General features: G+C 42.3%; 1 protein-coding gene across 2 annotated transcripts in view; it reads right to left on the reverse strand.

Moving 5' to 3' along the window:
- Positions 1-23,893, reverse strand: part of CDH12 (cadherin 12) — a 503,695-nt gene that overhangs the window by 45,197 nt on the left and 434,605 nt on the right. The window lies entirely within an intron of this gene.

Below are 23,893 nucleotides of genomic sequence, written 5' to 3' on the forward strand. Positions count from 1 at the left end.
TTGCTAAGTGCATACTATGTGCCAAGCAATGTACTAAGTGCTAGAGTAGATGGGCACAGCCCATGACCCAAGTAAGGCTCACAGTCTTAATCCCCATTTTACATATAAGGGAACTGAGGCACAGAGAAGTTAAGCCACCTGCCCAGGCTCACACAGCAGACACGTGGCAGAGCCAGGATTAGAACCCAGGTCCTCTGTCTCCCAGGCCCCAGCTCTTTTCAGTGTTGTTGGTGAAAGCAAGCAGACACATCTACCCCACACAGACCCCTCCCTGAGCCAGGCAATTCTCCGACCATATTACTAGTCAGAGAGTCGGCATCCATGCCATTTACTAGCTTTCTGAGAGTCTGAACATAATTGTTCAACCCAGATGAATTTAAACAGTGTTCTTTTCTGGAAAGAGTACAGAACTGGGACTCAAGAGATCTGGATTTGAGATCCCACTCAGACACTGGGCTCCTGTGTGGTCCTGGGTAGGTCACTAAACCTCTCCGAGTCTGTTTCCTCGTTGCTAAAATAAGATTGTGAGGCCACGTGGGACAGGAATTTTGTCCACTTGTAAACTTGTAACTACCCCAACACTTAGTAAATACTGGCTACTTAATATTAGCACTGCTATTATCATTATTTTACCTAAACCAATGACTCCCTTGGAACAGACTTCAGGAAGATTATGGTCCCAAGAGGAAGAAATGAAAATCAATAGTAGCCAAGCAGGGAATTCAATCACACAATGGTTATTTATCGAGTGCTTACACTGGACATAAGTCATCTATTCATAATTTTCATGTGTCAGACTGATTTGTTTTCTCTTGCTCTAACTGTATTAAGTCCTTGGGAAAGTACAATAAAACAGAGTCGGCAGATGTGATCCCTGCCCACAAGAAGCTTTCAGCCTACAGGAATTAATGAAACGGCAATGAATCAAAGTCATTTTTTATACGAACATGGTGAGATAGAGATTGTCAGTCACACGTTAGTTTGATCCGCCACATGAGGATAAATAGCTCTCCATCACTTTCAGTCATTTATCTTCTCCTACCCTTTTTGTCCTCAACACTCTTAAATTGTTTAGACAAGTTAATGCTGAAGAAGACAGGCCTTCCCAGACTGAGCTCCTCTTCTCCCTCTACTCCCTCTGCCACTCCCCCTTTACCTCTCCGCAGCTAAACCCTCTTTTTCCCCCTTTCCCTCTGCTCCTCCACCTCTCCCTTCCCATCCCCACAGCACTGTACTCGTCTGCTCAACTGTATATATTTCCATTACCCTATTTATTTTGTTAATGAATTGTACATTACCTTGATTCTATTTAGTTGCCATTGTTTTTACGAGATGTTCTTCCCCTTGACGCTGTTTAGTGCCATTGTTCTCGTCTGTCCGTCTCCCCCGATTAGACTGTAAGCCCGTCAAACGGCAGGGACCGTCTCTATCTGTTGTCGACTTGTTCATTCCAAGCGCTTAGTACAGTGCTCTGCACATAGTAAGCGCTCAATAAATACTATTGAATTAATGAATGAATGAATGAATGAATGAACAGTTTGTATCGAGTCACCCAGACCCATCGTACTCGCTCAGATTTGGGAGAATCCTGAAGGGAGAGGCTTTGCAGGGCAAAGGAGTTTAGCCCTGATGTAGTCAATTCTGTCAGTAAGAATATATTATTTGACCACGGGAATCCAAGTATCTCTAAATGATCTGCCTATATTTATAATGGCTCCCAGAGTATATACACAAAGATGAATTTTTACACAATTCCAAATAGGGAAGAATCATACAAATTCCAACTGTGACCACCGTTCACTGAAAACAGGAACATATCCATCAGTTGATCAATCATTGGTATTTAGTGAGTGCTTACTGTGTGCAGAACACTGTATTGATAGCTTACAATACAGTACAGCAGAATTGTTATACATGTTTCCTGCCCCTAAGGAACATGCATTTTAATAGGAGTTTGTTTTCAGTTAATCAATCAATTGTATTTATTGAGCACTTTCTGTGTGCAGAACACTGTACTAAGCTCTAGGGAGAGTACAACATAACAGACACATTCCCTGCATATACATGCATTCATTTTTGTTGTTGTTGTTATGGTGCCTCAGGTTTCAAGGGAAATTTTGTAAATGTTCAATTTTAAGACATCGCTATGAGAAAAAAATACTGCTGAGAATGTAGTTCCTAAACTGAATGATATTTAAGTATGTTGGAGAAAATGTATCTTTCAAAAGTCCTATTCAATTCAACTTATAAAACATTTTTCAAAAATTTCAATTCACCAACAAATGACGTGAGATCTTACCATGGTTCATATGAAACACAGAGGTCTGTATTTAGAAAATCAAGTTCATATTAACTATAGGTTCTTTGTGGGCAGGATGCATTTCTTCTGACTCCACTGTATTGAATCTTCTCAAGCACTTAGTACAGTGATGTTGTTGATGATGATGGTATTTATTAAGTGCTTACTTTGAGTCAAGCACTGTTCTAAGTGTTGTGGTAGATAGAAGTTTGGATGTAGTCCCTGTCTCAAATGGGGCTCGCAGTCTTAAATCTTCATTTCACAGATGAGGTAACTGAGGCACAGAGAAGTTAAGTGAGCAGCCCAGAGTCACATAGCAGACAGGCAGAGCCGGAATTAGAACCCAGGTCTCTCTGATCCTCAGCCCGTGCTCTATCCACTAGATTACGCTGTGATGCACATAGTAAAGACTCAGAAAATGGGATCGATTAATTATTATATAACAATAGGGTATTGATGTTCCAAAGCCACTTCTAAAATGTCCAGAGGACATTATCAAGGAATCCCAGAATTCCAACTTTTTTTGGGGGGGAGGCAGGAGGGAGAGGGTGGTAATCACATACAAAATGAATAGAAAGCTGAAATCTTGAAAATCTTGAGAAAGCTAAAATTCTACACCCTAGACTGATTCACCTCAAAATTCTCATTTAATTTCAAGACAAAGCAAACTCAATTAAGGGTAACTTCAGTCACCACAAAACTGAAGAATTATGAGATGAAGACCACACAATGGCAACTGATTTGAGAAAAAGACCTTAGGGGCCTGATCTGATCAACCGAGATAAGTTAGATGTGAAAAAATGTTGAAATTAATGTCCAGGACCTAGTTGTCTTTAGGCTTTCAGATGAAAGCTTAATGAAGGTGAAATTTTATGATAATAACAATAACAACTGTGTATTTGTTAGCGCTTACTTTGTGCCAGGCACTGTACTAAGCACTGGAGTAGATACAGGCAAATTGATTCACTACTCAAAAATTACATATACTCTACTGGGGAATACAAATAATTACAACTAGAACTGTCAAACTGTATAAGTGAATAAATATAGTTATGAGTGCTGTAAGCACTCAATCAATACCATTGATTGAATGTGGCTACCGCGGCAGATTTATGCCGCATATCCTTGCTCAGTATGTGAGTATAAGAACTGTCTCTTGCTCTATTGGGGCATTTGCTTCCGGGAAGACTTTGAACTATTTTTCATGCTAATTCTTGGAGCGGTGATATTCTCGAAGCCTCTGCTCAGGGCTACCCCTTTTCCAAATGTGGAATTCTAGATCCTTCCATCTGCCATACTCATCAAGTCTCCTCCCTTCCCCCGTCTCCCTATCCCACCATAGTCTGACTCACAACTTGCCAAGATGGTTGGGGTGAAACAGCCAGAAGTAGGGGAATGTCTATTAGGGTTGTGCCCCAAGATGGTGAAGGTGAAGGTTTCATAACACAGAACCACCAGGGAACGGGTGGACGGGCCCATGAGCAATCATACAAAAATGCTCGTTAAAGATGACTCCCTCGGCAGCTACTCACTAATGGACTATGACCCCATGACATAGTTCTGGCACTATGCTGTCGTCTCTTTAGTCCTATAATAATAATAGCAATAATAATAATGGTATTTATTAAGCACTTCCTAAGTGCCAAGCACTGTTCTAAGCACTGAGGTCGATCCAGAGTAATCAGGTTGTCCCATGTGGAGCTCATAATCTTAATCCCAATTTTGCAGAGGAGGAAACTGAGGCACAGAGAAGTTCAGTGACTTGCCCCAAGGTTACACAGTAGACAAGTGGCAGAGCCGGGATTAGAACCCATATCCTCTGACTCCCAAGCCTATGCTCTTTCCACTAAGCCACACTGCTTCTCTTGTGTTCTCTTTCTGAATGGGTTTTGTATGTAAGATTTACAATTTGCTGCAGTCTTGCCTGCTTACTTGCCCACCGAGCCCTAGTAGGAACTTGCATACCGGAGGTGTGAAGGGTGCAGCAGATGAACAAAGCATAAAAGTAAATACTTCATGCGCATCTCTCATCCCAAAGTCTTCATGATTGAGGCTCATATTTTTTTTTAAAACCAAAAATTGAAAAAAAACCCACCAAAACTGTGCTTAGTGTAATGTCTGGCACATAGTAAGCACTTAACAAATACCTTTAAAATAAATAAAAAGAGATGACAGTACAAGTGTTCTGATTACCTTCTCTTAGTACAAACTTCAATGCCAAATGAGTGCCATATACTATATACCACTTAAACTCTCTGGGACTCAGTTTCCATATCTGAAAAATGAGAAGGCTAACACCTGCCTCTATCTCACAGAGATGATTTGAGAACTAAAAGAGTTAACTGATGAGAAGGGACTTTGGAAACTAAAAGTACTTTACAAATTATATAATGGGATTTTTTTTTTTTTTTTTAGAAAAGAAATCTATAGAAGGTCAGGTTCATGGAGGGAAAAGGAAACCATATTAAATGGTCTACCCATTAGAGTGGACATCAAAGATAGTAAGAGTGTGGTCTAGTGGAAAGAGCACTGGCCTGGGAGTCAGAAGATCTGGGTTCTAATTCCATCACTTTTCTGTTACGTGACCTTATTCGTGGCTCTTAACTTTTCTGTACCTCAGTTACCTCATCTGTAAAATGGTGATTAATATTCTGAGTCCCACATGGGACATGGACTCTGTCCAAGTGATTATCTTCTATCTATCCCAGAGCTTAGTAGTGTATGGCACATAATAAATGCTAACAGATACTATTGAAATAGAGAGAGACAGAGAGAGAGAGATTAAAAAGATAATCATCACTTTGTTAGCATTGTTGGAGACAAAATGCTAGGCTGTGTTGATCCAGTAATTTCTTATGTCCTTAAACTTTCTCAGTTCATTATTTGTTTGTCCATAAGTTGCTTAAACCTATTTGTTTAAGAGAGGAAACTTAGCAGGACAGAAAAAAAAATCGAAGAGAAAAATAGGCAGTTTTCACACTGATATTCCACCCGAAGAAAAGTTAAGAAATCCTAGGAAATTCTGAGCCAGGTAGGTTGATGCCTTCCCAGACCTACACCCTGACCCCTTCTTCCCCTTTCTCTAGCCTGGCAGTTTTTAATGACAATTCTTTGCTCTGGCACTGTATCTCTGCCCTCTGCCTTAAGCTTCAACAAAGCTTACTGCTCCGATTTGGGTAAATCACCTATAGCTCTATGCAGGGTGCAATTTCAGGTCACACCTTTATCTGTCACTCTCTCCGAGGACAGCTAACAGCCGTCAGTCAGGCACGACTCCCTCTGACTGCTGGCCTATCCAAAGTTCATCCAGAGACATTGGAGAGAGCTCGGATGGTCAGGTCATTATGGCTGCCTTAATGATCACTAATAGGCCAATTGGACTAGAAATATGCTAGGATGAAACACAGTGACTTTCCCAGGGTGGTCTGGGCAGCAGTTTGCAGGCTGGACACATAACTGGACTGCCTCCAAACGGTCTATTTCCTTCCCATTATAGTTGCATTAGAGACTTCTGCATTTCAGTCCATTTAGAGGCACCGTTTCTCCGTCAAAAATTATTTTGAATTTTGTTATTTCAGATCAAGATGTGAGCTATTCCATCTTATAAAAGCAATCTGCGGACATAAGGGACATTCTCCCAATTTCTCCATCAACAACACTACAGAATAACACTGCTCTCAAGGCAGATCTTGAGGAACGCTACTCTGTATTTCTCTGGCCGCCATGTTAACGCAGATTATCCTATTGCTACCACTGGGGAACAGGTCTCCCCTCTCCCCACTAGGCCCCGTTAGAGTCGAAGCTCCTCGAAGGCAGAAAATGTCTCTGTTTTGTCCATCTCAAGCTCCTAAACCTATGTATTGCATCCCTTCATTCATTCGTTCAATTGTACTTATTGAGTGCTTACTGTGTGCAGAGCACTCTACCAAGCACTTGGGGAAGTACAATACAACATAAACAGTGGCAGTGAGGACACATGAAATGCTATCACTACTACTATTTGTGCACCCACCTAGCAACTGTATGTCTTTTTTCTCCCCATTGCATCAGAAATCTTCTGCTTTAGAATTCATCCGTGATACTATGGGAAGCAGCGTGGCTCAGTGGAAAGAACCTGGGCTTCGGAGTCAGAGGTCATGAGTTCGACTCCCGGCTCTGCCACTTGTCAGCTGGGTGACTGTGGGCGAGTCACTTAACTTCTCTGTGCCTCAGTTACCTCATCTGTAAAATGGGGATTAAGACTGTGAGCCCCACATGGGACAACCTGATTCCCCTGTGTCTACCCCAGCGCTTAGAACAGTGCTCGGCACAAAGTAAGCGCTTAACAAATACCAACATTAATACTAAAAACAATTTTATTTCAAGTGCATTCCTATTTTGTCTCTTGCAGAAACAATGAACCTCTACTTTTTTAGCTACAAGTTTCTGAATTTGACCCAGACTTATCATTCCTCTAATATTTCTGCCTTTCAGTGGTGATTTAGCAATGGGTCCAAGGAGCACAGTACTCTGGTGAAACCACAGGGCATGTTCTTGAGTTCCTGGTCCACACTGAGAAGCAAAAATGAAATAGTATCTTTTTTGGTGGCAGCTGCTATCGATCTTATTATTTACATGTGGGCTTCAGTACAACACACATATAGATACTCAACAGGGTTTGAAAATATAACATTTACTGATCCCTATTCTAGACTCTATTTTTGGCCATTCCTAAAACTAACACCTAATACTGTATTGATTTAGAAACTCAAAATCAATAGTAAGTGTCTTACCTTAACTGAAGCTAAATCATAAATGTGATTTTCCTGAAACAAATTTTTATCAAATAATGCTAACATTATTTAAGAAGTAACACTGTTTCTAGTCCTTCAAATTTTAGGACTAAATCTATTGTTAATACCATCAAAATCATTTTATAAAGTAATCTGGTATTCAAGTTATACTGTATTAAATTAAGATGTATCATATAAAGGCTCATTTTGTCAGAGAGTAATCTTATTTAAAGTTGATATCACACTAATGGATATGTGTGCTTATGCCACAAAATCAAACTTAACGTGTTTAAGAATATTTTAGAGAGGCAAAAAAAGATAAGATTTCTTCTTAACTTTTACCTAAATTATAAATTCAGTAGAATTGAAGGTCGTTCTCTCTTTGACCTCTTAGTTTTCTTTTGCACATACCTTTTTGTAACCAAATGATTAAAAAATAACAGCATAGAGGACATAGACACATTTTTTTAGCCTTATTTGGGTGGGAGGTAACTCAAGGATTTTGAAAACATGTTTTGAAGGTTCTCGTTGCCTCTAGATAAGCAATTCTAAAGCAATTTCCTCAACAAAACTATCATGCAATACTAAAAATTAAATGAAACAATACCATAACCTGAGTGAAAGGCTGACACTGAAGCAATGTTGCTTCATTACATCTTTGCTGGGAGGAATGGATATCTGTCGAATACACAAGCTGTTACTTGGAGAGGGTGGGTTGATAGCCAAGGGCTGAGGGGTGTACCCTAAACCAGGAGGGAAAAGTAAACATTGGGAAGGTTCAAGAGGAAAAACTTGTCAAGGCAATGTGACAAAGCTGTGGATAGCTACAATGGAGAGACACATAAGGAGATCGCATTTGGAGCTCAAAGGAGGTAGAGCGTGAGGGTTAAGGACCAGGAGATGATACTGAAAAAGCAGAGAGGACAGAAACAGAGGGAAACAGAGATTCACGGAGAGAGAGAAAAAGAAAGAGTCGAAGAGGGAAGAACAAGAGGGGAAAAAAGGGAAAACTGAAAGGGAAAACAAAAAAGGGCAGGTAAAAATCACAAAAGAAAAACACTGGGTAGGTAAGCAGATGTAAAGAGGAAAGGAATAAAGAGGATGATAGAAGACATATATTCAGTGTCTATCAATGCATCTATTTTATCTATGTTATTTATCTATCTATCCACACACACACACACACACACATACCAGGACAGAGAATATGATCTAACTACTTTAACAGGTCATACTGCAAGCTTTTTGAGGACAGGGATCATGTCTTCTAGTCTACTGTACTCTTCCAAGTGCTTAGTAAATGCTGTACACAAAAAAGTAGCTTGATAAATACTTTAGATTGACCTACAGTCATTCTGTTCCTGTCCCTAAGGTCATCCTGGCCTTCACTTCCACATTCAGACACCTAGAGTCACATCAATCTACACAAACGGGTTCCAGGTCTTGTCAGTAGGCTCCCCAGTATCATGCAGGCGTGCTTCTCACCTCCATCACTTCACTAGGATTCCCCGATGTCGGCATTTCTCAGCTGCAGAATACACTGATCCCTGGGAATGTTCCAGAGTCCAATCCCACCCATAAAGCTTCTCGACTCCCAGTCCTCATCAGAGGAGCAGAAAAATAATTCCACCAACTCCCCAGGTCTTGCCAGAGGGCTTTTTGCCTCTTGACAGTGTCCATTTGGATACAGCCATCCGGGCTCCACCACTTACCCGCTGTGTGACCTTGGGCAAGTAACTTAGCTTCTCTGTGCCTCGGCTACCTCATCTGAAAAATGGGGATTAAGACTGTGAGACCCACGTGGGACATGGACTGTGTCCAACCTGATTACCTCGTATCTACCTCGGTGCTGAGTAAAGTGCCTGACATCTAATAAGTGTTTAACAAATACTATAAAAAAATAGTCAAAGCACATTACCAGGAGCGTTAATACATATTACACCTGAAATGTAAGCCAGTGCTATTTTAGTGATCTCAAAGACCGCAGTCTACCTGCCTGAGTACACATAGAACAGCTTCCCCGGTTCCCCGACCCCTCCTTCAGCCCAGTGGTGCTGCTCATTAGTAATTACATCTGACTTTTCTGAGGTGGGGTAGAACGCACTACCCACTCCCATTCTGTATGACATCATCACACTGCGCTAAGTGTGCATGCAGCATAAGGCAATCATCATTGTGGCATTAGCTAGACACTTATTATGTGCCGAGCATTATTCTAAGCACTGGAATAGATACAAGATAATCTTGCTCCGCCACTTGTCAGCTGTGGAACGGTGGGCAAGTCACTTAACTTCTCGGTGCCTCAGTTACCTCATCTGTAAAACGGGGATTAAGACTGTGAGCCCCAAGTGGGACAACCTGATTCCCCTGTGTCTACCCCAGCGCTTAGAACAGTGCTCGGCACATAGTAAGCGCTTAACAAATACCAACATTATTATTATTATCATTATTATTATTGTATATATAAAGAGAAGCAGTGTAACCTAGTGAAAGGAACCTGGACCTGGGACCTGGGTTCTAATCCTAGATCCACCAATTGTTTATGACCTTAGGCAAGTCATTTCCCTTGTCTGTGTCTCGGTTCCCTCACCTGTAAAAGGAGGGTTGAGACTCTGAGACTTAGGTGGGACAGGGACTGTGTCCAACCTGAAATTTATAACTATTACCTACCCCAGTGCTTCATTCACTGCCTAGTGCATAGTAAGTGATTAACAAATATCATTTACCAAAAAAAAAAAAATTAGTTTGGGCACAATCACTGTCCGACCTAGAACTTACAGTCTAAGAGGGAGAGAAAATAGGTATGAAGTGACATCATCATGATGACTTATTGATGCAATGACATCATCTCCTCCCAGATTCTGGTTGACAAGGGCACAGATTCAGACTGCCCCATGTTCATTCAATAGTATTTATTGAGCGCTTAATATGTGCAGAGCACTGTACTAAGCGCTCGGAATGTACAAATCAGCAACAGATACAGTCCCTGCCCACTGACGGGCTTACATGCCCCACCGTCCCCAGCCCGAAAGTGGGCTCTGAGCCAACTGCCTCACTAGCTTGCCCTCTGAAGCAGGTCCTGGGCTTCCCTCACACAGGGAAGTTGAGTTCATGTATCGGGTTTTAGTGAATACGAGCTCTCTCGGGTTTAAATTATGGTAACTGCAGAGGAAGAAATGGATAATGGGCTCCTTGGAGCCTGTTTCAGTGTCCACTGTGACTTTGTAGGAGGATAAGACGAGTGGGAATCAGGTGATCTGACTTGCAGTGCTGCCTCTGCCTCTTGGCTGCTGGCCGACTTGGGGCAAGTCACTTAACATCTCTGTGATTCAGTTTTCCAATCGAAAATGGAGATTTAATACCCACTCTCCCTTCCGCTTAGACTCTCAACCCTGGGTGAAACAGGGACTGCATCCGATCCGGTTCTCTCACACCGAGCACCGTACTTGGAGTGAAGGAATCCCTTAATAACTATCACTGTTATCACTGTTCTCTGGGGTATTTAAAATTGGTGGCATCTTAATTTCTGAATCCTATCACCATGTAACCGACCCCTGACTCCGGTGTGCTTTCTCATTTCACAAAGAGCAGAGGGGAGATTTATGATCCACTGCAGCACGGCATTGCAATTCAGATCAGGAGGCCTCGTGTCACCCTCCCCTGCTCCGCCACTGTAAGCCCCCACAGAGATCTGGGTGGTTAAAAGCGTGTGCTTCTTCATAGAGGAATGCAGACACCATCATGGTGCCGCTTATCTCTCAGAGACAAAACTACCGATAACCGTTCTGAAGATCTACTCCTGAAACTGCTATTAAATAAGTAATGTGAGGAAGTAATATTTTACCTCCGAAAAGCCTATTTCCCGCTTAGGTATTCAAGCCTGGGTTGCCCTGCTAATAATACAAGCTGGCTGGCTCCATCCACATCTCCGATCCTAGACGCAATCAAAAGAGGCATATTCTTCCCTGCTTTGCATTCCAGACAGCAGAGACATTATCATTTTCTGCTCTCTCTCCCAGCTGTCAGAAATGGCCATGTCCACCAAAGCAATGTTGCCATTCCCTGTTGAAGCTGATGAAGAATGGCAGGTTTCACTAATACCTCCAGTTTGCCAACAGCTTGAGGTCAGACCAAATCTACCTTGAATATCCTGGGAATAACAGTGCGGGGTTTCTACTGCGAGCAGACGATGCATGAAATGTAACTGGAGATTCGTGTGCCCCCTCCTACTTAGACTTTGAGCCCTACCTGATGATTTTGGATCTACCCTAATGCTTAATACAGTACATGACATATAGTAAGCACTTAACAAATACCACATCTATCACTATCCATCCTTAACAGGATCACCACCTCATGAAATTTGATGATGCGGAGGTCAATCCACTAGAGAGTTTTCTTGCTCTCTTGGTGATTCCTCAGAAGACATTTCCAGAAATCTAGTAAAGATGTGGCAGGGACAAAATCCAGCTTGAGTTTTGGCCAGACTAAATGACCTCACCAGGATGGGAACTGTGTCTTAGGTGAGAAAGTCACTCCTCAGACCATTTCTGCCACACATCCAAATGTCAATGATTTTAGAATCCTTCGACACGGTTCCCAGGTTTGTGGGGAACGAAACGTACGGGATCCAGTGAGGCTGTTTCTCTCCATGGCTTTCACTTTCCTACAGCCCAGCTGGTCTCCGTCATCAGCATGGCTTCAAAAGATGCCTAGTTCATCGTTCGTGGTCAGAAAGGCTTCTCCCAGTGTCTGGTAGGGGTAGACCAGGAAGACCCCAAGAGTCCTACTTCACGGGGTGTGGACCTCTAGACCCTCTAATTCCATTCCCTGGGGGGCTCCTGTTACTAGGCTACAAAGCCAGGCTCCTCAGATCCTCGGCTGCCTCCACCCACATAAATATAGCACTGGGGTTTGGCTCTGAAACCCAAGAAGTTTCCATGACTTCAGGTTCACAAATCAGAATTTCTAATATCAAATCATTTTCATCTTTGAAATGTGGGATAATTGCCAAGTTGAGATGTGGGCTTGGAAATGGCAAATGCACATCAGTTTGAATGACAGCCATAATGGCTTAACCCGTACTATTTGTTTTCACCGGGGAATAGAGTGTATGATAATGATTAATATTCACTTTTGGATTTGGAGATCCACAATAGGGCATGAATGTGGGCTTATAGAAAAATGCAGTTGCGTCTATGGTGGTGGGTTGCCTGATGGACACTAATGGCTTTGGAGGGAACAGATCGTGGTTGCTTTATCGTATTTACCTGGTTCGCAGGTGGCTACGGGTTCAGCACCCCTCAAACCTCCTCCAAGCATCTCTGGAGTTATAAAGATGTGTGGGAGAAAGGGATTTAAGATGGCTGCTGTGTGACTACAGTGTCCCGCTCAGATAGCTGATGATACCAGTAATAAGAGTTCGATCTCCTCTGGGAGACCTAAAACTTAACTAAGCCTGGGAAGGAAAATGGCTACCTATCGATTAAACAATCAGTGGGATTTACTGAGTGCTTAATGTGTGCAGGGCACTGTCCTATGCTCTTCGGAGAGTACAGCGAGATCGATAGACACATTTTGGCTTAGTGGAAAGTGCGCGGGCTTGGGAGTCAGATGCACTTGGGAGTCAGAAGCAGCGTGGCTCAGTGGAAAGAGCACAGGCTTGGGAGTCCGAGGTCATGGGTTCGAATCCCTGCCCTGCCACTTGTCAGCTCTGTGACTGTGGGCAAGTCACTTAACTTCCCCGTGCCTCAGTTCCCTCATCTGTAAAATGGGGATTAAGACTGTGAGCCTCACGTGGGACAACTTGATTACCCTGTACCTACCCCAGCGCTTAGAACAGTACTCTCGTGGCGCAGTGGAAAGAGCACGGGCTTTGGAGTCAGGGCTCATGAGTTCAAATCCCAGCTCTGCCACTTGTCAGCTGTGTGACTGTGGGCAAGTCACTTAACTTCTCTGTGCCTCAGTTCCCTCATCTGTAAAATGGGGATTAACTGTGAGCCCCACGTGGGACAACCTGATTCCCCTGTGTTTACCCCAGCGCTTAGAACAGTGCTCGGCACATAGTAAGCGCTTAACAAATACCAACATTATTATCATTGTTATTATTATTATGTTGTGGGTTCTAATCCCTGCTGCGCTACTTGTCAGCTGTGCTACTTGGGGCAACTCACAACTTCTCTGTGCCTCAGTTATTTCATCTGTAAAATGGGGATTAAGACGGTGAGCCCCACAGCCCTACTCTAGCGCTTAGAAAAGTGCTTGGCACATTGTAAGCACTTAACAAATACCGTAATTTTTATTCCCAAAAGAATCAAACCAGGAGGGACTCCTCCTAAGGCCGTGGAGTGGGAACTACTATAATTAGAAGGAACAGTCATAAACCAGCATTCTTTCTTCATCATCTTCAATTACAGTCACAAGAGTTTGTCCATTTCATCTGTCCAAATTTAACATATATTGCCGGTTACCCATCAGTGATTCATATAATCTTCTTCCTGTTGTGGCACAGAAAACTGGTCCCAACCCCTCTAACGTACATAACCCGAGTTACTCCCTCCCCCACACCTTTTCATCCTTCTTTTTTTAAAAGGTATTCGTTAAGCAGTTACTATAATAATGATTAATAATTGTGGTATTTGTTAAGTGCTTACTATGTTCCAGACACTGTTCTAAGTGCTGGGGTGGATACAAGTAATTTGGGATAGACACAGTCCCTGTGGCATACGGGGCTCACAGTCTTAATCCTCATTTTACGGATGAGGTGACTGAGGCACAGAGAAGTGAAGTAATTTGTCCAAGGTCCCAGAGCAGACAAGTGGCCGAACTGGATTAGAACCAAGGTCCTTTTGCCTCCCAGGATCGTGTTCTATCCACTTGGCCACACTGCTTCCCCGCCTCTTCAAATTACTCCAGCTCTCCTGGCTCCATCCTCACCTTCTGTTGGGCAGACAGGGAACCTGACCGACTTTTATGCAAACTAAACCGGGAACAAGTTTCACGGTAATATTGATTCTTAACCTGTCATGCTGTAATCAGCTATGTAAGATGTTTTCAGGCTTGCAAAAGGATTCATTCCTTGTGATTTCTTTAGTTGTTTTTTTTTTTTTTTTATCTGACTCTAAAATGCTCAAATCTCTAGTTAGGTGAGTGCAGATAACGATGTGGAATGTGAAATAAATATGGGAGGCTAAAACTATTGGGTACAGGCGGGTAACGGAGCAGAGAGGTCAGGAGACCGCTGAGACTGTTCCCCGGAGGCTGGGGGTGGATGTCACTCTCCTAACTACTAGGCTGATCGATGCCTGTATCACAGGGCCTGACAGTCCTGTTAAAAAACGCAACTGTATGTACCTTCTGAGAACTGGAGAAATTGGGAATGAGGAGTTTTGGGAGGAAGCAGCATAGCTTAGTTGAAATACCATAGGTTTGGGAGTCAGGGGTCCTGGGTTCTAATCCCACTCTGCCACTTGCTTGCTGTATAACCTTGCTGTGTGACTTCACCCTGCTGTGCCTCTGCTTCCTCAACTGTAAAATGGGGATTTGATTGCTGTTCTCTCCTCCATAGACTGTGAGCTCCAGGGGCGTTAGGGGTTGTGTCCTGATTATCTCTTATCTAAACCAGCGCTTTGAACATTGTTTTAGCACTTAACAAACAGAAGAACAAACACGGAGAAACAAACAGCCTCTATCTTGCAATCAACCTAAAAGCCCACTTCGCAACATTGTAATTTATGAAGGGAGAACAGGCTACACAAAGCATAACCTGAGACACCGGGATGTTCAAGTGCAGTAAAAATAGTTCAAAGAGGAGAATTCAGTGCAGGGCAATGTGTTAACCCACTTGTGTATAATACAGGCTTTTTAATGGGTCAAAAAGAGAACACAGATGATGAAAATTGGTCAAGGTTATCCCAAATATGTCAACCATCCTGAGCTTTAAATTCAAATACAAAGGATGCGCTTACAGAAAAGCCACTATGAATACTAGGAGGTGTAAAGAAAAAATGATAAAGGAACCAGAGGGGGAAAGTGAATAGATACTAAAGACAGATGAGTCCATAGCTGATTCTGATCCTCCAGAGGTCTCTAATGAACTTGTTGCTTTGGTAAGAAAATAAATCTGCACCTTTGTTTTGCCAGAACCTGGAAGGATACTGGATTCCAAAGTCCAAGGGCCAGTAGTATGCGAAATAAACAAAAAAATATAATTATTTACAAGAAGCAAATATGCTTCTTAAGCACTGCTGTTCCTGCTGATTTTTTTAAATGGTATTGGCTAAATTCTTAATCTGTGTCATGCTTGGTTCTAAGAGCTGGGATAAAATACAAGTTTATCAGGTTAGGATATAGTCCCTGCCCCACAGAGGGCTCACAATCTAAGTTGAATAGAGGAGGATTTAATCCTCATTCTACAGATGAGGAAACTGAGGCAAATAAAAGTTAAGTGACTTGCCCAATGTTCCAAAGAAAGCAATTAGCAGAACTGGTATTAGAACCCAGGTCCAATGACCCCACAGGCCCATGATCTTTCCACTAAAGCCACTCTGCTTCTCCATATTTCAAAGAGTATTTTTCTGGAAATAGAGGAGACCTGGGTTCTAGTTCCACAACTGCCTGTACCTGGCTAATGTGGGGAAGACCAAACATGGACTGGAATGGGCTGCATCCCGCCCTGCCCATCTAGCCTCTTGTTGCTCTCTGTACCCCAGGAAGAGCACAGCTGGCAAGAGTGAAAGAGTGTGAGTGGGGCTTCATGGTCTCTCAGTCCTGAAATCTCAGCATGGTGAACCATCCTTTTTCCTGATGGGAAACATAATAATAATAATGATATTTTTAAGTGCTTCTTATGTGCTAGGCACGTACTCAGTGCTGGGGTGGGTACAAGCGAATCTGGTTAGGCCCGGTCCCTATCCCGCATAGGGCTCACTGTCTTAATCCTAATTTTACAGATGAGGCAACTGAGGTATAGAAAAGTGAAGTGACTTGCCCAAGGCCACACAGCAGACAAGTGGCAGACCCGGAATTGGAACCCATAACCTTCTGACTCCCAGACTCGTACTCTTTCCACTACGTTATGCTGCTTTTGAATTGAAGTTTTGGTGACCTTGAGTTTTCAATATTTGTCCTGGTCAAATGTTTCAAATGCTTCCTTGTTATAAATTACAGTACTAGGAAACAGTTGCAGGATGAACAATTGGTGACAATTCTCTGTGAAATCATTTTTTTGCCATGTTCATTGTGATCCTATCATCGATAAACCTGGAATGAACAGAGTTCGCTCATGGAGTCAGCCTGCATACAGCCAGGCTGTCTGGAGAGTCCAGGCTTCAGGCTCCTCTTCTCATCTCACGGGGGAAAACGGACAATCCACGACCTTTGCTCAAAGAATCTGGAGTGAGTGGATGCTTAACCGCACTCTGCCGCTGCAAATCCTAACTGATTCCTAACAAATTCCTAACTGAGTGTCAGCGTATGGGAGACTACAGCAGAAGCAAGGAAGACAAAATTTGGTGAATGGGATAGGCATAACATTTTGATTAAGAAAGGGCCCAAAGAGATCTGACATTTCTTCATTATGTCAAGAAATAGCATGGACTAGTGGATTGAACACGGGCCTGGAAGTCAGAGGACTTGGGTTCTAATCCCAGCTCTGCCACTTGTCTGCTGTGTGACCTCAGGCAAAGTCGCTTCACTTCTCTGTGCCTCAGGTACCTCAACTGTAAAATTGGGATTAAGGCTGGGAACTCCATGTGGGACAAGGACTGTGTCCCATCTGATTAGCTTGGGTCTACCCCGAGCATTTAGCACAGTGCCTGGCACATTAGTAAGCACTTCACAAATACCATTTAAAAGAAGTTCAGAATGAAGGGTTACAAAGCCTCATGGAATAGAAGAGAAAAGGTCGTTCTGTTTCTAAATCTGATTAGGTTTTTTTGGGGATTGCTCCTTGTAAAGATGTAGGATGTTCTTTAAGGAGTCCAAAGGGAAGGAAAGCTTTGCCCCGGGTGCTGCACAGAGCAAGATCCGTTCAAAAACATTTGCGGTGGGGAAGCCAAGATGGTCTTGTAGCTATAATGCAAACGTAATGATGGCTGCACTCTGGTGGAAATTTGATGGCCTTGGAGCCAAGAATGAGGGCAGCTCCTTGAGGTGCTAGCTTGGGCCAGCTCACATAAAAAATACAGGGTCCCTTCTCGCCATCTTACTTTTACCTCCACCTCACTGGTCTAGCTCCCTTTCTATCCACCCAGAGGCCCCTGTGCTGTACCACCATTTGGACTGAGTTGCCTCCTACAGTATATCAAAGAGCCGTGCTCACTGAGTCCCAGCCCCTATCACTCTAGGAACAGGAAAGGACCTTGCGGCTAATATGGTTCATTCCCCTCTGAAATTTTTTTGTGGCCTTCCCTGGTTCTTTTCCCACAGTCTTAACTCGGTCATTCTCTGAAGAATGTGAATGACTGTAAATATTCTCGGCCTGTTGGCAGCAAAGAATAAAGATTAACTGTACATAACGCCTAAAAAAATAAGGTGCCACAAAACCTCAAATTAGCAATATATTAATAATGGAGTAAAGGGCATTGTAAGTTCACTTTCTATTACTACTATAATCAAATCTGAGACTCGACTCTAATAAAGTGAAGCAATCCTATATAAAGTCTTTTTTTTTCCTCTGTCTGGTCTGATTTCAAGAGGATATAAGCCATGCACCCTATTTTTTTTTTCCTTGTTAGTTTGAAAAGATGATAGCGTAGAACAAACTATTGCTTCATAAAGTCAAGAACATTCTATGTCTTGTCATAGGAGCCTGGGAATGGACCGAAGCTTCCCTTAATTTCGATATTCAACAGAACGACGGATTTAGGAGATGCCTCAAAAAGATAGAAAGACTGACATTTTTTATGAAAACAATCATTTTAAAATTAAATAAAGGCAATTTCCAGAGCCACTCTTCTAAGATGAAAATGCCAAGTCGGCATGTATATAAAAGTACACATATTTATAAGGTCTGAACTGTCACAGCGGCTTAATGGATTTTGTCAGCTCCTTCAGAAAATCTTACATTGATGACCTACTAAAGTCAAATATTGTCACAGCGTATCATGCAAATGCACAGATCAACACCACATCTAGCTAGGACTCGGCTGTACATTAATAATTCATTTTCGCATTAAGAAAAATTAATTAAAAAATTAAAAGCGTTTTGCTTTAAGATGCTGTAGCCAAGACTCATCATTTCAAGACACACAGCAAAATTGGAGCTTTTGTCTAGAAGAGAAGAAGGTGACCGATGGTCACATCTGACACTAAAGTGAATGGGGGAAGGGGACCACCTTCATCACAATCAGCAAGAACCTTTCAGGCATATTTGAACAAGACTTTTGCTACTAAGGAAAAGAGTCTTTGGGCTATTGAGGCAGTGCTCACAGGAATAGAGCTCCATTGAGATAAACGTGTGAGAAAAATAGTTGCGACTAAGATATCCAAGTAGCTGTTTTGTAGAGAACTGAATGGGTGCACACACACATTATTCCTACATTAGTTCAGTTGCATTTATTGAGTGCCTATTGCCTGCAAAACACTATACTAAGTGCTTGGGTGAGTACAATACAACGATAAACACACACTTCCTGCCCACAATGAGCTTACAGTCTAGAGAGGGAGACAGACATGAATAAAAATAACCAGATTACAGATTGCACATAAGGGCTGTGGGGCTGGGGGGGTGGGGATGATGAATAAAGGGAAGGCAGAATGAAAGGCTCCTGGAAGATGACTGCAACAGACAGACCATCCGGGTGGGAAGTAACTGGGAGTGGAGCTGCTCTCCTTGAACTAAGGCTTTGGGAAGAACAGGCTCTAGAGCAGAGACAGATCCCGAATAGGCCCAACACCCCTGCAGAGCAAGAAACTGTCTTCATGTGCACACAATGTGAGACAGAGTTTTGGTCTTGCATCTGCTTTAAGACCCAATCACAAGCATGAAAACAAGATTGGTTGGGCCTTCACCATCAGTAACCTCACTTTCTAAAGCGACGGACAACTATTATAGGTACATTGGCCAGAAAATATGTAAGATATCTAATGTCCCAAAACCAGAAATGCCTTTAAAAATAGTAAACTACCTAGAAGTCAGTGATTCATCCATTAGTGACTGGTTTACACTGCAAGGGTGACAATTATACATTTTCCTTTGGTAATCTCATTCTATAAAAAAGATACCATCTTTGTTTGCCACTACTTATGTTAAAAAATCATAAGTGGTAAATTAAGAAGTTAGAACTCTGAGAAGACTGTGGAGTGTGATTCCGAAGGCTAGAGATTTAAGAACGGTTCCTTAATGGATTGACGATCAGTTCGCTGTCAGAGTGTACTCTACGGATCAAACCCCACGAGCATCGAACATGTGAAACACCAGTGCCTGTCCCCTCCCAAAAACAAACAAATCAAAAAATGTTGTATATCGAGTCGAATGAAGAATTGCTTTTCTTTAACAAAATCCGAAGCAAAAATGCCACGCTATTCCAAGCCCAGGGTATTCTCCAGCTGTCGCTAAAAATAAAATTTCAGCAAATGAAATGTCAACACATCCACAGTATCTCACTTCTCTGTATCTAGCATTCTCACTTGCCAGCTCAGACTTCTATTCTGCAGAGAATTAAGATCCTCGTCATATGAATATTCTCCCCATATTCCCCTCCCTTTAGGCAAGGGTGGGAATGACCTCAGAGCTCCTGAAGCAGTCCCAAACTTAGTTTCATCATACTGAATTGTTTTCTTCCAAAATAATGATGTCATTTAGCAAGCACCTCAGAAATACCTCAATACCTTGTGGACAGGGAATGTATTTTTGTTGTATACTCCCTGCGCTTAGAACAGTGCTTTACACATAGTAAGCGCTTAACAAATGCCATCATCATCACAGTGCTTAGTATACAGTAGGCACTTGAGAAATACCAGTAACTGAGGGATTGTTCAGTCTTGAGCCATGTCTCTCCCTGCTTCATAATAATAATGATAATAATAGCAGTGATTATTATAATAATCATCATTATTATTGTGATATTTGTTCATTCCTTACTATTTGCCAGGCACTGTACTAAGTGCTGAGGTGGGTATAAGATAATTCTATCACATTTATTGAGCACTTACTATGTTCAGAGCACTGTACTAAGCGCTTGGAATGTACACTTCGGCAACAGATAGAGGCAGTCCCAGCCCATTGACGGTCTCGCAGTCTAATCAGGTTGGACGTAGTAACTGGCCCACACGGGGCTCACAGTCTTTATTCTCATTTTACAGATGAGGAAACGGAGGTAGGGAAGTTAAGTTACTTGCCCAAAGTCACACAACAGACAAGGGTTAGAAACCAGATCCTCGGTCTCCCAGGCGCATTCTCTTTCCACTAAGCTGCCTTACGCCTTGTGGTTGGTATTGGCTGCCTCTTCTCCCTTTCTTTACCTGTTCTGTCCCCAGCTAACTTTGTCACCGCCTACAACAGGTGGAGAGTTTTTTCCTTGTCAGGCTAAGTACCTTCGTGTTGCCCCCAATGCTTCTTTCTTTACCTTTATTTGCAATGCAAGGTGCTGGCCCTGACCTTGGCTGTGACCTGACTTTTATGGACTGTGATCTCTATTTTCACGGACCAAGGACAGCCTTCTGGCGGTTGACCTTTTCACGTTTCACGTTTCACAGTTTTCATAGAATTGGGACAACTCTTTACCTAAATAGCAATACCCAGTGAAAGCAGCTTTCTAAAAAGAACAGCAGTAAATAGCTACTATCTTCAGTAACAAATGAATACTCCCAGCTGTGGATTAGAGGTGGCAGTGAAGAGTTTAAGATAATAAATAAAAATTAGCTTTGGCTAAAGTGGTCTTTAGAGACCCCCTGAAAATGTCCACACGGATGAGGCATAAATTATGGCTTGACCCAAATACGAGCCTCCAAGTTACTATATTCAACCTACCTAAATTCCTCCTAGATTATTAATTAGAGACATCATTCTTTATCTTCAAATCTTAAACTTCAGGGGAATTGTCCTGAATAGTGTTAAACAGCTGTTACATCACACCCCAGCAGTGGTTTTAGGCAGAAGCGAACTGAGTCTTTGTGAACGCATCCTTGGGGATCAAAAGAAGCCTACAGATCTAAGATGAGAACACAGGCCAGAGCCAAGTTCAATACCTGCACTCTTTTTAGTATCCACTCTAATCTCCACTCTCTAGCTTATGCAATTATAAATGCCTTCATGTCTTTTTTTCCCTTTTATATATAACATTTTACTTTAAGATGTTGTGGCTTGAAGATGTTTTCCAATATTATCAAAAACATGCACAAGCATGAGAAGAAGAGAGCCAAAGGAAGCTACCCTCCCCAACTCCCCTTACACCCCACCCCATCAACCTCCAGGTCACAAAAGACAGATGGATACACACACAGGCACACGCACACACACAAAAAACACAGTGAAGCCAAGATTTGGGTCTCTCCCATGGGTCTTTCTAAGCCACACTTGCCTCCATAGGTGAATTGAGTCCTCGGTGAACCTTATTTGAGCAGGGCGAATAAGAGATGCAGCATATCTTTTACCTGAGTCAGACTTATTTATGCTTTTTTGAAAATTTTCTACTCTCCAGGTAAGAAACATGTAAATGAATTATTAGAGATGAAATTATGAATACCGTGGAGGTCCCTTCAAGGAACAAGTATTCAAAAAGGAAACCAGTTTATTACCTTAATAAATGCATCGGAGGTACAGTTCTGCTGATCCTAGGCCTTGAAATTCAAATTACTGACATCCTTCCTCTGAAGTCATCCACATAAAAAAGAGTATTATATTTCTCAAATGTATCAATAAAGGAACCACAATATTCAGGATTTGTAAAAAAATGTTGGGAACATGGTTTGAGCAGTAGTTCTGCATGGTTTCCTATGTAATTTACCTCTCCAATGCTTTTATGAGACATGGCAGTAAGAAGGTGGTGAAGGGAGGTGAGACACATCTGATTTTATTTCATGGTGGATGAGAGCCACTGGGGAACTTCCTTTGTGCTTTTTAGCTCTTGCTAGATTCCAGAGGTCAATGTTAGAATGTGTCTGAAGCACCAAGGGGTCCCCAACAGGGAAATAACTTCCAGACATCATTTTGCTCTAAAAATTAAGTTTTAATAACCAGCATAGTAACTGTCACTTTCAAGTTCCTTCTTCAAAGGATGTTGTGGTTTAGAAATTCTCCTTTTGTTTGACTTCTCTTCCTTCCATTACCTATCCCCTTCCAAATAACAGTAAAAATAATGGTATTTGTTAAGCACTATGTGCCAAGCACCATTTTAAGCACTGAACACTGTTCTAAGCACTAAATGCTGGGGTGATTAAGTTAGAGCTCACTTTCTAAAGCACATGATGAGCTTAAAAACGATATTAAGTTCATCATCACAACAAAATACTTTGTCCCACATGGTTGAGGGAAATGACAGATTGTAAGAGAAATCTGTGGTACTTTTCTGGATCATCTTTTTCTAGCATTTGAAAGAAAAGACTTGAATTTTCATTATGTGAACTGGTTATAACATGAAGGAAAAGACTGAACTTTCGGCCCAGAGCACAAATTTATACTAAAATAATGCAATCCAAAGATTGGTACAAGTAGATGTGGCACTGGAAGAAAGGATATTGCAAAAAAGGTGTGATAACCGTCCTTGTCTCTGCCTTAGTCTAAACTATGTTTCTTTGTGTTGCAACTTCACATGAAGATCTCCTCTTGCTTCTTCCTCCACCCAGCATGAAATATGAGGCACCTCAATCCTCAACTTCAGCCTTCGATCTTCATTTCAATATTTCAGTTTTTATTCTAGCTTCTTGACCCAGTGGATGTTCACCCAGAGAATGGCTGTTTTGTGCGATTTCCTCTGCATTTTTGGACCCTGTGACATTTCCAGAGCTTTTCGCTAGATTGGGCTCGGGATCCAGGTAGATTCTTGAAATAGAAAGGCCCGTGGAAAGCAGAGAAATGCCTTTCCCCGTCGGCAATATCAATAAGGCCATTTAGATCAGCATGTCTGGATAGCTTGAATTACATAATGGTGATGATTTCACGACTTTAAATAGGGCAATGCTAAGAGATAGGAAATGATGGAGGTCACTGGGGCAAAGGAAATAATCCACAGTACCATACCTAAAGCTTCTATTAGGGGTGGGGGGTGTCAATCAGTATGTCTGTGGCTAAGAAGGCCAAGACAGGACTCATTATGCACTGTTTTCATTTCTTCCTATATTTTCTTACTCTCCAGGAGCTTCTGCTCCTTCGTGAATTGCAGAGCTCCGAAAATATCTGCCACAACTGGCTCCCAGTTTTCAGCTCAGGAGCAGCACTGTATTTATTAAGTGCTTACTGTGTGTGGAGCAGTGCTTGGGAGACTACAATATAAAGCCATATTCCCTGCCCACAGAGAGTTTACAGGAGAGACAGACTTTAATGCAAATACATAAAGATATGTACATAAGTGCTGTGGGGCCGGGAGGGGGATGAATTAAGGGGGCATGTCAGGGTGACGCAGAAGGGAGTGGAAGTGGGAAAAGGAGGGCTTAATCAGACAAAGTTTCTTGGAGGAGATATGTCTTCAGTGAGGCTTTGAAGGTAGGGAAAGTGACCATCTGCCGGATATGAAGAGGGAGGGCGTTCCAGATAAGTGGCCGGAGGTGTGGGAGAGGTTGGTGGCAAGATAGATGAGATCCAAGTAAAGTAGATGATAGCACTAACTTGAGAGTTTGTTTACTGAACCCATAAAATATCTCCTCTCAGTCCAGCCCACTGCTG

The sequence above is a fragment of the Ornithorhynchus anatinus genome, chromosome X3, assembly GCF_004115215.2.
Source record: "Ornithorhynchus anatinus isolate Pmale09 chromosome X3, mOrnAna1.pri.v4, whole genome shotgun sequence".
Taxonomy (NCBI): Eukaryota; Metazoa; Chordata; class Mammalia; order Monotremata; family Ornithorhynchidae; genus Ornithorhynchus; species Ornithorhynchus anatinus.